This window comes from Chaetura pelagica, unplaced genomic scaffold (genome assembly GCF_000747805.2).
Source record: "Chaetura pelagica isolate M959 unplaced genomic scaffold, ChaPel_1.0 scaffold511, whole genome shotgun sequence".
Taxonomy (NCBI): domain Eukaryota; kingdom Metazoa; phylum Chordata; class Aves; order Apodiformes; family Apodidae; genus Chaetura; species Chaetura pelagica.
Genome location: NW_009952161.1, coordinates 445,117 through 458,874, shown reverse-complemented (window position 1 = coordinate 458,874; position 13,758 = coordinate 445,117).

Sequence of the window (13,758 nt, the reverse complement as noted above, 5' to 3'; positions counted from 1 at the left end):
TACCAGTAGTTTTGAAGTCTAATTTATTAATTCTTACCTCATTATGTCTTTTTTTTTTTCCTCTTAAAATAGGCTGCTACCCCTTTCATCTCAGACACTGATGATGAATCTTCATCATGGCCAAACACAGGACTATGTGATCAAACCCAAATATTATCCAGTAAAAAAAGTTATTTCCGGAGAACAGTCCACTGAGGGCTCGTTACCACTGAGACTGGGCCAGGATCAACTTGCATCACCTTTTCAGTGTGAGTACAACTGCAAAAAGTGTACTTCCTTCTTCTGCTCCAAAAAGCATGCTCCCTGTTTGCATTTATATAAGATCTTGAGAATTTATTTTGTTCACTTGAATTGCAGTAACACTTCAAGACAGAAAAATGTTAAAATAATTGAACATGAGATAATTCTTAGATTAGCAAATGCTCCAACATTCTGCATCCTATTGAGAGGCAAAACGGATTTCCTGTGCAAAGAAAAAAAATTGAACCTGATTCACTGCTGGAATCTCCTAATGCTATTTCTAGATGATAGGTTTTCTTTCAGATAAAAGGTGCTTTATGAAGACTTGCTAGAGTAGACAATATTCTACTGAGTGTAGTCAGTGTGAGATGACAGTTCCCTTTAATTCAATATAATGGATACCCTTCTTGTAAAGCTGGAGTCCAGGACTGTGGTCTCATTGGTGACTGTTTTTCTCTATATTTAATGAATTATGTGTTTATGAACTTCTGCACAGTATGGAGGTTGCTTGAGAGTGTCTTCATACTTATTGTGTAGGTGCCCAGCTTGAGGCCTTGGCTCATGTCCCATTGTGTGGGGAGGTTGAGGACAAGTTTTGGCTTAAAAGACAAAGAGCTTGATGAGCTATGGGTTAGCTATTACAGAGTGGCTGTTGGCTTATTTGGAGTAAAGTTCTTGCAGTTAAATAACGAACTGATTAACATGGAGACCTAAGATACTTGCAGTCTTCTGACAGACTTCCTCTGCTGTAGCACAGAGAAGTATGTTCTGCTGAGTGTTTAGGGAAGAGCCTTGCCTTTTAAATCTGTAAATGTGGCTTCTTTGTGTGAGTATCACTGCATTTCTGCATTGCATATCTTTATGATTTGTCCAATTATACTGAAGTGCAACCTTCTGCTTCCTTTTCCTCAAGTGTAAGTACATCCATAGTAAATTAGAATCTTAGCTCTAATAAGGAGAACAGATCTTTTGATAAACACTTTCAGGCTGGTGAAGTATTCTGCTTGCAAAGCACTACATCCCTTTCTTAGAATCTTCAAAAACATGTTTAATCACATTGTCAACATCAACCAATAGTCTCTTTTGCAAATAAGATACAATTGCTTTTCTTGCAGCCAGCTATGATTTTCCTTCGAATAAGATATTAGTGGCCACTGGGATTGGTTTGTTCCTCTCCTCTGATAGAGTGTACAAATCCCAAGTTGTACAGTTCTATCAGTACCTGGCTGTTGCTGGTTGGATGCTGGCCAAAAAATATTCACTTTTGCCCCCTTTTTTCAGGCTGTTTGAATCAGTCGGTCCTAGATAGACTCAGAATTGCTTACAAGTACCAAGGGCCACTAAATGATGGGTTGTGCAAGGTACTTTTTTTTTTTCTATCATAGCATAAAGAAGTAACTCTGTGCAGCTCTAAGACAAAGGAGCCACTGCTTCTAGCTCTTTCTAGATTATTGCAGCCTCTCTGTTAATTACAGTTCTGTGAGGAACATGACTAGGGAGAAGGAAGATCATGAGCTGAAGACATAAAGTATTTGTTACCAATTTCTAAGGAGCACCTCAGTGAGCAGTGTGTTAATGGAACATTGTCCTCCTATTGAAAAGCCAATAATTCCTATAACACGCAAAGGAGATTTTTTAATTGGACTAGTTAGATCTGCTGTGAGAAGGGTATCAGGGACTGTGGACTGCAGCTTCTGATGAAGATGTTTGGATATTTGCTAGTAGAGAATGCCATTTGAGCTGTGTGTTAGTATCCTGAGCCTAGAACCTGGCTGGCTGTATCTGTTTAGGGTCACTTCTAATTTCTAGAGGTGCTGGGATGGACTCAAGGGATAGAGGACTATTTGTTTCCATAAAAATTGAGTGTTCAACTTCAACTGCCAGTATTTAATGTTAGGGATGTTTGAATTGATTGCAGTAAGGTAAGATTAGGATGTGAAATTTCGTGTCAGGCATCCTGTGATAACCACCAATATGCAGTTTCTAGCCCTGTCTTGGACTCTGAGGGGTAAGCATGTTTATGGCAGGGTTGACATTCATTGTTTAGTTAATATGAGGAAATTTATGAGTGGCTGATGATCTCATGGTGTTTTGTCACTGCTGTTAAATATATAGTCTTGTTCCATTGCACAGCCTCTTACTTCATTGAGCAAAGAAATCTGTATGGGCAATGTGGAGTGAGTTGAAGAGGGGAAAAATATAATCATAGGATCGTAGAATGGTTTGGGTTGGAAGAGACCTTAAAGATCATCTAGTTCCAACTCCCCCTGCCACAGGCAGGGACACCTCCCACTAGACCAGGTTGCTCAGACCCCCATCCAACCTGTCCTCAAACACTTCTGTGATGACGTGTCTACAACTTCCCTGGGCAGCCTGTTGCAGTGTCTCACCACCCTCACACTAAAGAATTTCTTCCTAATATCTGATCTAAATCTACCCTCATCCAGTTTAAAGCCATTACCCTTCATCCTATCCCTACACACCCTTATAAGAAGTCACTCCCCAGCTCTCCTGTAGGCTCCCTTCAGATACTGAAAGGCCACTATGAGGTCTCCCTGGAGCCTTCTCTTTTCCAGGCTAAACAACCCCATCTCTCTCAGCCTGTCTGCATAGAAGAGGTGCTTCAGGCCTCTGATCTCTGGACTTGCTTCAGGAGCTTCATGTCCTTCTTATGCTGGAAACTCCAGAACTAGACACAGTATTCCAGGTGGGGTCTCACAAGAGCAGAGGGGGAGAATCACCTCCCTTGTTATTTATTTGTTATTTTATAATAGAATAATTATTGTATTAAAAAGGAGAAGTTAGAAAGTTAGTACAGAATACTTCAAAACATCTTATTTTCCTTATCATAAAATAATTTTTTTTCAGAGGAGAAACAGTAGTTAGATAATTGGTGTCATTACTCAAGAGTTCATGGTAGTCAACTAACACATGGTGCAAAGCAGATCATACTGGTTTGTTTGGGGTTTTTTTCTGAGCCTTTCTAGGCAATTGGTTTTAAATTATTAACAGTGTGATAGATATTGGCACCTGTGGAAGATATACTCCGTAGAATAAATTTATTTTCAGCTGTAGTTGAAATTGGTGTTGTTTATTCTGAACGTTTCCAGATTATTTCAATCCTGTGACATGAAATTGATAGACTTGAAAACAAAACAAGTGTCAGTCCTAAGATACGTTTAGAGACAGGTCAGTCTGGGCTTATGGTGCTTTGGGAAGAGAACTGCCAACCTTGAGAAGGTGCTTCTGGACATCTTCTGATTCATAGACAGTTGTGTTTGAATGTTCCATTATAGTGTTACCAGATCAGCTTTTGGAAATGCTAGGGGAAAAAATGTTAAAGATGAGTCATGTTAAACCTTAACATTCATTTAAAAATAATTTAAAGTTCCTTCTGAAGCATTTACTCTGTATATATGAGCAGTTTCATTTCCTTGGTATCTTTCAGAGCATTTGAAATAATCTTAGACATTATTTTTTACCTTTTACATTTAATTTTGCCGTAAGGATATATATCACATCAACAGCTTGAAAATTAAGCAAGCAAGTGGAGTTACAAAAATCACATTTAAACTCACCTTGGAATCAGAAATGCAGTTACCTGCTGGTGGCCATTTCTACTATCAAGCATTTTGATCTGTTGTGCGGTTTGATACCGATTTCTCCTAAGACTAGCTAGTGTAATTAGTCATAAAGCTTGCATAAAACTTTGAAGTTCTTTAGTGCTAAATTTGTAGTTATCATCCATTTTGCCTAATAGGGGATACTTCTACAATTGCTTGTAGTGATTTGAAAAAGTCTTGTTTTTTAAGAGCAAACACATAAACAAAAAAACCCAAACCTACCCTGGAAATAATGTTAAAGATCTCGAGTTAAACATTTTTTTTTTTAGTTCACTGACTCATTCCAATTTTCAGAACAGTCACAATTTTACTTGATAGTTAATTCTGACTCCTTATGCCTACTCTTGTAATGCGGTTTTATTTATCTGGCCATGTGTTTCTTTTTTCAAAGAGTTCATATCACATTCAATTTAGAAAGAGAAAAATCAGGACCCATAAATATGGCATTGTATAATTTTGAAGTGTTTGTCTTTAGAGCTGGAATACTATTCTGTTCACATGCTTCTAAATCATATGTTGTTAAAGTCATTATACTGTAAAGCATCTATCTGATTCTGTTTAATCAGTATGCTTGTATATTTAAGTTACTGCCAATTAATATTGGTATCTTTGTGCAGAATTAGCACATACATAACGATAAAACTGTGGAAATTCAGGGCCTTCTAAAGCAAATTGTAACAGCTCATGTTGGATAGGCTGCAGCTGCAGAGAGAGGATGGATATGCTTTAGTATCAATAGGAAGACTAAATATGTAGTGATGACAATAAGCTTGCAGTGGAATTGATATGATCAGCAAAGAGTAACGGAAAAGGATGAGATCATGGGGATCTCAACATTTGTAATGTAAACATAAAAAATACTTTAAAACATAGATGAGGCCAGCCAAATAGCCTGTTTTATATAAGCTCACCATGAACTCCCAGTAATTCTTAAGAGAGGCCTTGCTTTCTTAAAAGTACATACTGGCACACTTGATCTAGAATCCTCCTGAATATTTGAAACATCAGGGTTAAAAATCCTCAAAGAGTCTAACAGTAGCAATGGCATTAGCACTGAGATTTCAACTGAAAAATTCTATTTGCAATTTAGTAGTCTATAAAACAGTAGGAAGATGATACTCTGTCATTCAGGTACATCTACCTCAGACATTTTCCACTATTCTCATAATGCTGCTGTTAAATAGTAACCATTAGTCAGAGTGAGTTGGGCATGAGTGCTCTAAATATGAGTGCAGATCTCCCTGGCTTTAGAAATGTAATGCTGAAGAAAATTAAAGGGATTCTGTGCATTTCTATTGGTCTAAAATATATAAGTATATGATAATAAGGAAATTCTAAACTGAACATGTGTTAACTGGCTGCTTATGGCCTGGATGAGCACATGACCCAAAGAGTGGTGGTCAGTGGAGTCAAACCCAGCCAGCGGCCAGTCCCAAGTGGTGTTCCTCAGGGCTCAGTGTTAGGACCATTTCTATTTCACATCTTTATTGATGATCTTGAGAAGGACATAGAGTGGATCATCAGTAAGTTTGCAGATGACACCAAGCTAGGCAGGAGTGTTGATCTGCATGAGGATAGGGAGGCTCTACAGAGAGACTTGGATAGATTAGATTGTTGGGTTAATGGTCTGGGCTTCAACAAGGCCAAGTGCTGGGTCCTGCCCTTGGGCCACAACAACCCCAGGCAATGCTCCAGGCTTGGGGAAGTGTGGCTGGAAAGGGTCTGGCAGAAAAGGACCTGGGGATTCTAATTGACAAGGGGCTGAATATGTGCCAGCAGTGTGCCCAGGGGGCCAAGAAAGCCAATGGCATCCTGGCTTGTATTAGAAATAGTGTGACCAGCAGAAGCAGAGAGGTGATTGTTCCCCTGTACTCAGCACTGGTGAGGCCACACCTGGAGTATTCTGTCCAGTTTTGGGCACCTCAATTCAAGAGAGATACCGAGGTGCTGCAGCAAGTACAAAGAAGGGCAACGAAGCTGGTGAAGGGCCTAGAGAATCAATCTTATGAAGAATGCTTGAAGGAGCTGGGAATGTTTAGTTTGAGAAAGAGGAGACTGAGGGGAGACCTCATCAGAGTCTACCACTACCTAAAAGGTCATTGTAGAGATGTTGGTGCTGGTCTCTTCTCATAGATAATTAGTGACAGAACAAGAGGCAATGGCTTCAAGCTGCACCAGGGGAGGTTTAGACTGGACATTAGGAAAAAACTATTTCACAGAAAGAGTGGTTAGACACTGGAATAGGCTGCCTAGGGAGGTGGTTGAGTCACCATCCCTAGTTGTGTTTAAGGGTCATTTGGATGTGGTGTTGGTGGATATGGTTTAGGGGAGAACTTTGTAGGGCAGGGATGATGGTTGGACTCCACTGGTGATCCCAAGGGTCTTTTCCAACCTGAATAGTTCTATGATTCTATGATTTTCTGGAATTCCTTTCAACGTAGTTATTGGGTGAACTGCTTATTACAGCAGTGAGAAGGAAGGTCTCAGTTTCATTCCCTCAACTTCTGGTATTAAATGATTCTTCAGAAAAGGCATTTAAACTTTTTTTTATTACATTTTTATTTTATCTCATTTTTCCAGCCCGAGGGCTAGTTTTTAGTGGCATTGTGTATTTTGCCCATCAAGCTGAAAAAAATTAAAATAATTAAAAAAAAAATTCTGCTTCTGAAATCAGTTGTCTGCTGTTACCTCAATGTGTAGGACAGCTTCACACACTCCTCACCAGGCTACAGTTCTCCATGTGTACGACGATGCCACCACTGCCCTGTATTAGAACCATGGTGTGAAAATACATTAATTATCACCTGAGGTGACCAGAAATTGCGAAAGGAAAACTCGAGAGTAGGTATGGAGTTCCTTATCCACTGCTGGAATGTCATTGTGTAAATGAAAAGCCTGTGTTTATATAACAAATTATCCCAAGAATTATATGTTTAGGAAGGAAAATGAACCTAATCTGTTTATTCAGGAAGACAATATGAAATGTATGTGAATTGTTAGCGAATACAGACTTGAGACAGAATAGTCTTACAATTTTGGCATAACAATAGCTTTCCTACTATTGGAAGCATAATACACTGATAACTTAGAGAAGCTCTTTTTTAAGCTCATATGTAATTTACACTTGCTGGTTTCACTGATGACTTCATAGGTTGATTTAAGCAAAAACAGGTGTTGCTTTGAAATTCCAGTTTAAACTGTTATTGTGAAATTGCACCATTCTGTCTTTGGTACGCGATACTTACATCATAATGATAGTATTTCCCCATATGCAAGTATGGGTAAACAGCTGTAAAATACATAAATGTTTTACTGTTTCAAAAAATGCGCAGAGAAATGACATATGTTCTGTGTAAATGCATCTGTATGGTTTGACATTCTACCACAATTCAGTGTCTGTTCACTTTAGGGGAAAAGCTCCCTTAGGTCTTCAGTGGGTCAGATATTCTTTCCATCCTTCTTGGTCTTTCTTTGTGGAAATGCTGTGATAAACAGCAAAATAATTATCTCACTGGCTTGTCTTAGCTAGACAATTGCATTGTGTTCCTTGTAACCTCTGCTTACATATGTATCTATTTATGGATATTAGAGCTGAACGGTGGTAATTTTACAAAACACAAGTTTGGGGGAACTTGGAGGTAAGGGATGGGGGTTAAGGCTGCACTGACTACATCAGGTATAGCCAGCAGAATGAGGTGGGTAAAAATAGAATGAATGGTTAGAAGAGTAGGAAGCAGAAATAGCTGAAATATCACAACACAGTCTGTTTGGAGGGAATGTAGTCAAACTCAGTCATTCATGGGAACTGATACTCATGTCTTACTCCTGAGGTTGTACATAATCACTTACAAATAAGGGAATAGGGCAAGATTATAAGTATCAGGGACTTCTTGTTTTCTCACATGAGAAACATTTGTATGTGCATTCAAAGCTTTTGCTCCTGTTTAATAGCCAGGAGAGATTTTTCAGGGATGTTCCAAAAAGTTGAAGAAAAAATTTTGGTGCAGTCAGCATCAGGGCAAAACAACACTTTTTTTTTTTTAACTTTTTTTTTTTTTTTTTTAACAACAAAACACAAGCAATTTTAGTGGAGCATCCTTTTCCTCTCTCTCATATAAGAGCATTACCCATACTGCTATTGAAAGGCATGACAACGCATAACAGCTGCTTAAGGTTTGCATTTGATTCCCATGGATCTTGGAAATAAGAGGCTAAACTCCACATATAAATTAAGTGGTTTAACTAGATTCATGCTAATAAAGTTAACTCTATCAAGTCAAGCAGCACATTTACTTTGCTTTTGCTTTAAAAAGTAGAGTGACAAATTCTGAAAAAAAACCAAAACCAAAAACCTTAGCAAATGAACATAGTTTATTTAGCAATTATAAAAGACTATGGAGTGCTTTGAAATCCTTGGAGACAAAACAAGTCTGTATAAATACTATCTGTTTCTCTCAATATTCTGTGGCTGCAGGCATTTTAACAATACCCTTTCTAAGCTGTCTGTGTAATTGTTTGTGTATCCATAAGGGGCTCACAATTGAGGAGACCAGTAAATCAGCACCCCAAAAAAAGTACTGTTTATTTCTCTGAACAGTTTTTATGGTCCTGAGCTCACCCTTAGTTGGATGTCTGCGTGACAGGCAAAGGGTGTTGGTGCTTTTATAAAAACTACTTTAAATGTTACATTCACCCCAAAATTGATGATAATCTCTCTACACTTTAGAATATGGAGGCCAAGACTGATAAACAGCAGTGTGGGGAAAAAAGTTGGAAAAACATATTGATGATCTGGCAAACAGAATTAAAATTGGTTCAAAACGTGTTATAGCTAGGGGAAAATACAGACTGAGACCAATACATCTCAACTGCTGTGATGAAAGAGAATTGGCTCTAAATCCAAAGATTTCTGAAGAAGAAAAAGAGAAGAAGCTTTCCAGAAAATTCTGCAGGGGAAAACCTCTATGACGTGTTTGAAAAATGATAATTTAGCTGGATATAGAAACTGATTCAACCCACACAATTAAACATTAAAAGTCCCTTAGCCAGGCTAACTCCAGAGTTGCTGTGACACAAGTCTTGGAAACCAAGAATTGGTTCTGAATGTTGCAAGTAGCTAAGTCTGGTTTTACTCACAGGAGATGTGAAAGTGCTCTTCTCTGTCAGTGCCATCACCCATGCCAGAAGGAATGAATAAATGTTAACAAAAAAAGTACAGCAAGAACAAGGCCCTTTCATACCCAGTGAAGCTAAGATTTCAGAATCGGTGACATCCTTGTTTCTATCATCATTTATTCCCACTTCAGAAAATTAAAGGGGAAAAAGAAAGATCTGGTTTCATGCAGTGCTGAGAGGTTTTTAATGGTGATTCAGCATGCAGAGAGGGCTATGTTAATTTATAACTTAATTCCATGACATTCTGTCCTTTGTCACTATTTACAGTTTGTTGACTTCCTTAGTGCTTTTCTGTTGATTCTTTTCAGGAAATGGAATGTTAAGTGAATATACTTATTAAGGCAATACTAATGTAATTTTTATTTCCTATTCTTCCTGGAAATGGTAAACACTTTCAGAATGTTGTACCTAAGACTTGGTTTCTCATTTAAGGGATTAATATGTGCTGGGAGGGGGAAACTGTATCTATCTAAAGAATTTATTTTCTAAAGTAACACTACTCCAACTTAAGACTTTAGTGCTATCAGAGACCAGGGTAAAATCCCTTGCCTTGATTGTAAAAGGAACCTAGATTATTACCTTAGGCAAAATGCATCATTTCAGATCAGTAAGATCAGGTGGGAATGAGTCTCATTCCCAGTGTAAAAAGGCCTAATTCAGACCTTCCTGCATGAGTCCTTTTAATAAAGTGGACAGTAGTGGTTGTATTTAGCTGGCAGTACCGAATTGTCAATGACACTAATAGTCATGTATTCCTTTGTGCTCAACTGACCTCATGTATGGCTGTATGACTGTGTAAAGATGCTGACCTTGCTATCAAAGTATGCAGTTCCTGCACTAGTGCTTGCAGTTGTCTCCATTAAGGGAAAAGTGCTTATAGTAGGCTGTGGAGTCACTGCTGCTTCATTTAAACTGCGGTAAGTGTTGTGTAGAATGGCCTTCTGTCCTAGATGTGAAGACAGTTATCTGTATCAAAATGTGGCCTTACAGCTTTTGTTCCCTTATTCCTTAAGTGAAAGCCTTTTGGGTCCAGATGTACTTTAAGAATCTGGATAACCTGAATGGGAGCTTAAAAAGGCATGTGAACATGAAACCTGTGCTGGGTTGCTTACAGCTGACGTCATCTCTAGCCAAACCTGAAGCATGGATGTGAACTTTCAAGCATGAGACTCATGAAGAGCTTGAAGTTCTGTTTCAGAAGAAGTGCTTCACTCTGAAGAAGACAGGCCATCTGGGTGCTAATATTTTGCTTAACACCTACCCGAACCTGCAGCTGAAGTGCTTGTTTGCCTTTTTATCATTAGAAGTGTGCAGTCAACTAAGTCTTGTTAAACTCTCCTGCAGGACTGAGCTCCCTAAGCAATGCTCCCTAAGTGTAGTTGTGTTGGGGTTTGGAACCCAGCTGCAGTGAAGAATTGCCCTGTTCCTCAATGAGATGTGTCTAAGCCCTAAAAGGATTTGACCTAAGCAGTCTTATATCCTCAGCGTTTCCTGTTTAATGGGTTGGGCACATTCCTCTTCAGTGTGCTGGTCAGGCTGCTTGCTCCATGCGATGAACTTCTCTTCTGTACAAGAGACATAGAACGGATTAGTGGTATAAGGCCAAAATTTAAGCTTTTTAGCACTGTATCCATTTGTGGATCAAATCTACATATAATACCTTTAAAACAAATAAACAGAATCAAATAATTATCCCCCAATAAACTTAATAGATTTGAGACTATTCTGTCAAACATCTCAAATCACATGGCCATCTATTAATTTATTGGAGTTGATATCTTTTTTGAGCATCCTAAATTATGGCTAGGAAAATTATATTTCTCAGTACCAGCTATTGATGAGAGTTTTTTTAATGGCTTTAAACATGGAAGATGGCTGGGGTTCAAGATGGAATGTTTGTTGCATATCGAAGATTGCATATAAAGCATCTTTGCAATGGTAAAAAAGACAAGAGGTGATTCATAAAACCTATGTGTGATTTGTACTTTATGCGTTTACAGAGCACAGAACTTTGTAATTACTATGAATTCTTCTGACTTGCTCTAAAAATGCTGTGTCAGTAAGATAATTTATCTGCAAAGGCCTCCTGGGGGGCATGTAAATACAGCTATGAATGTAATTCAAAATGATCTAGGCACTTGTGATTGCATATGATCCTTTTACAATTTAAGTGACAACCATCTGTATATAAGAAAGCACCACAGCTCTGTGCTGTAGGCAGCAGGTAATTTGTCAGAATCTGCCAGAATTAATGAAGAAAACCTACATGGGTGGAGCAAGTTTTGCTGTGGTAAATAACTTCAAACAATCAACTGCTTGTCTTCATCTCTGTCTTAAATCGAGATGAAGAGAACTGTAGAGTAGGGTTACTTGTCTCTCCTAGAATAGAAAAAAATTTGGCTGTATTTTAGGGCTTTTTGGGGGTGGTGATGAAGAAAACTTTCTTCTCTGTATTGTGACAGAGTGCAATGAAGAGATTGCATCTCTGATAATAAAAAAGAAGTCCTTTTCAGCCTTCTTCTCAGTTATATTCTTCCTTATCTTAGAAGAATCAAGTCTTCTGGATTATTTCTTTGCCTGTCTCTCAAGGATGCTGAAGAATCAAGCCAGGCCTTAAAAAGAGGATAAAGAAATGAGTGCAATTGAAGCAAAAAGTTTGATAGCTCATGTACAAATGGAGAAGACTGGCATCTAAAGAGGACAGAGGGAGGCAATTATGTGAAGATGTAGTGATGTGACTAGTCACAAATAGACACAATAGAGACAATTGTGTATGACAGGAATGGTGGCAATAAGATTGCCAACAAAAAGCAGCTGGGGAGATCACTGTTCAGTTACTGTCATAATAGGTAGCTGGGTCATGTTTTGCTCTTTGAAGCCACCTTGGTCTGTATAAAATGAATAGAACTGGTTGCTTCAGAAGTTACAAACTATCAAAGGTTAAGCTGTATTAAGTAGTTAAATACCTGTAAGATCATATGAATGCAACAAAAGTAAAGAGTTAGAGAAATAATGAAAAGCAGGGGGAATGCTGGAATTACATGTCAATGTGTAGTTGTCTAGACATGGTAAATAAAGTACAGCTTGACATACTGCCTTCTTGTTCAAAATGTTTGTCTGGGTGGGTAGGCACACATACGCCTCACCTCATGCAGACCAGTGAGGAGTACTTTTAAGCATCAGAGAAGTCTTTCAACTTGTTCTCATCTCTGGGAACTGGGGTTTGGGTTTGGTTTTTCTTTGTTGGTGGTGGTTTTGTGGGGTTTTTTTGTAATTGATGACTAAGTGGTGGTAAGAAAGAGCTTCCTCATATGTTGTCAAAAATACAAAAAAGGTCATTCAATAGGAGTTTTAAATGCTTAACTATTTTAGTTATGTGGTTGATTTTTATAAAATGTTGTCTTTCTTTTTGGCTGAAAAAGCATATCTAGTATTACTGAACCAGGTGAACTGGTGAAATAACTGGAAGATAACTATTTTAGGAATAAGTAGTTTCTTTCTGCTTCTTTCCATTGGTGGGTGTTTTTTTGTTTCATTGTTGTTTTGGTTTTTCCTGTCAAAATTTAATTAAGAAAAAAAGAGAGGGAGTTGGTCATCTGAGAATTTAAAATGTTGAAATGTTTTGCTGTTTAAAAGCTTATCAGCTTCAATATTAGAAGATAAATTTTTTCATTCAAAAGTTCTCCTCCTGCATCATGGTTATCATTTGAAAACATAACATTGACTGAGATAATCTATTTTTCTTTGGGAAGAGAATATAATAATTTATAAGATACACTCATACTCTTCAGGTCTGATGATATTCCTTATAGGTACACATGAAAACATAGTTGGTTTCAGTGCAAAAGGAGGATGTGAAAAAGGAGTTGTCTATATCATTCTTGGAGTTACTATTAGAAAGCCTACAGTTTGCTCAGTTCTGTTTCCTGATGAGATTTGCCTCAGGATATTTGTTGCAAGTGAAGTTATTTAAAAAAACACAAACCCTTTAAAAGTAGAGACAGAAGGAAGTTTTGTGCAAGGATTATGGGAGAGGTATGTGTAAGCTCTACCAGCCGAGTCCATTGTATAAGCCTCTGCTTGTGATTTTCTATTATGAATCCTTTGGATTAGATCAGTGTGAAACACAAAAACATCATACACACAGTAACGTAATAATTTTTTCAACACGTTAAAGTATTTTCTTCTCTTCGCCCCACTTGACCTATGAGACAGTACAGTGTAGTCATCTTTTTAACTGAATACCAGTTCTGCTTTCACTAGTGTTGCTAGCCCATTGTCTTTCTGCAAAACAGGGACATGCCACAAATCTTCTGAGATCCACTAGAGCTATTGAATACTGTCTAGTTAAATCTTTGCGGAATGCTGGAGCTGCAAGTGCAGCCATAAAACCAAGAAAAAAAATGTTTGTGGAAATTCTTCTAGAAAGAAATGAAGGCCGAGTAGCAGTACAGACAAAGGGACCCAGGAGGTTGGGTAGAAATCCTTGTCTGTATGCAACTCTGCCCAGGCATGGCTGTGTGAGCCATAGCTGACCACAAGGACCTAAAACCTGCCTCCTGCCTTTTCTGAACTCCTTCACCTTTTCTGCTAATGCAGAAAAAAAATAATAAAAAAATAAAAATAAATCAGTTTGTCCTGATAAAGAGTGAGGGCAAAAGAGATTCTATTAATAAATCCTTTTGCTTAGATTTTCCATTTCTCCTGCAGTTGTTGTTAA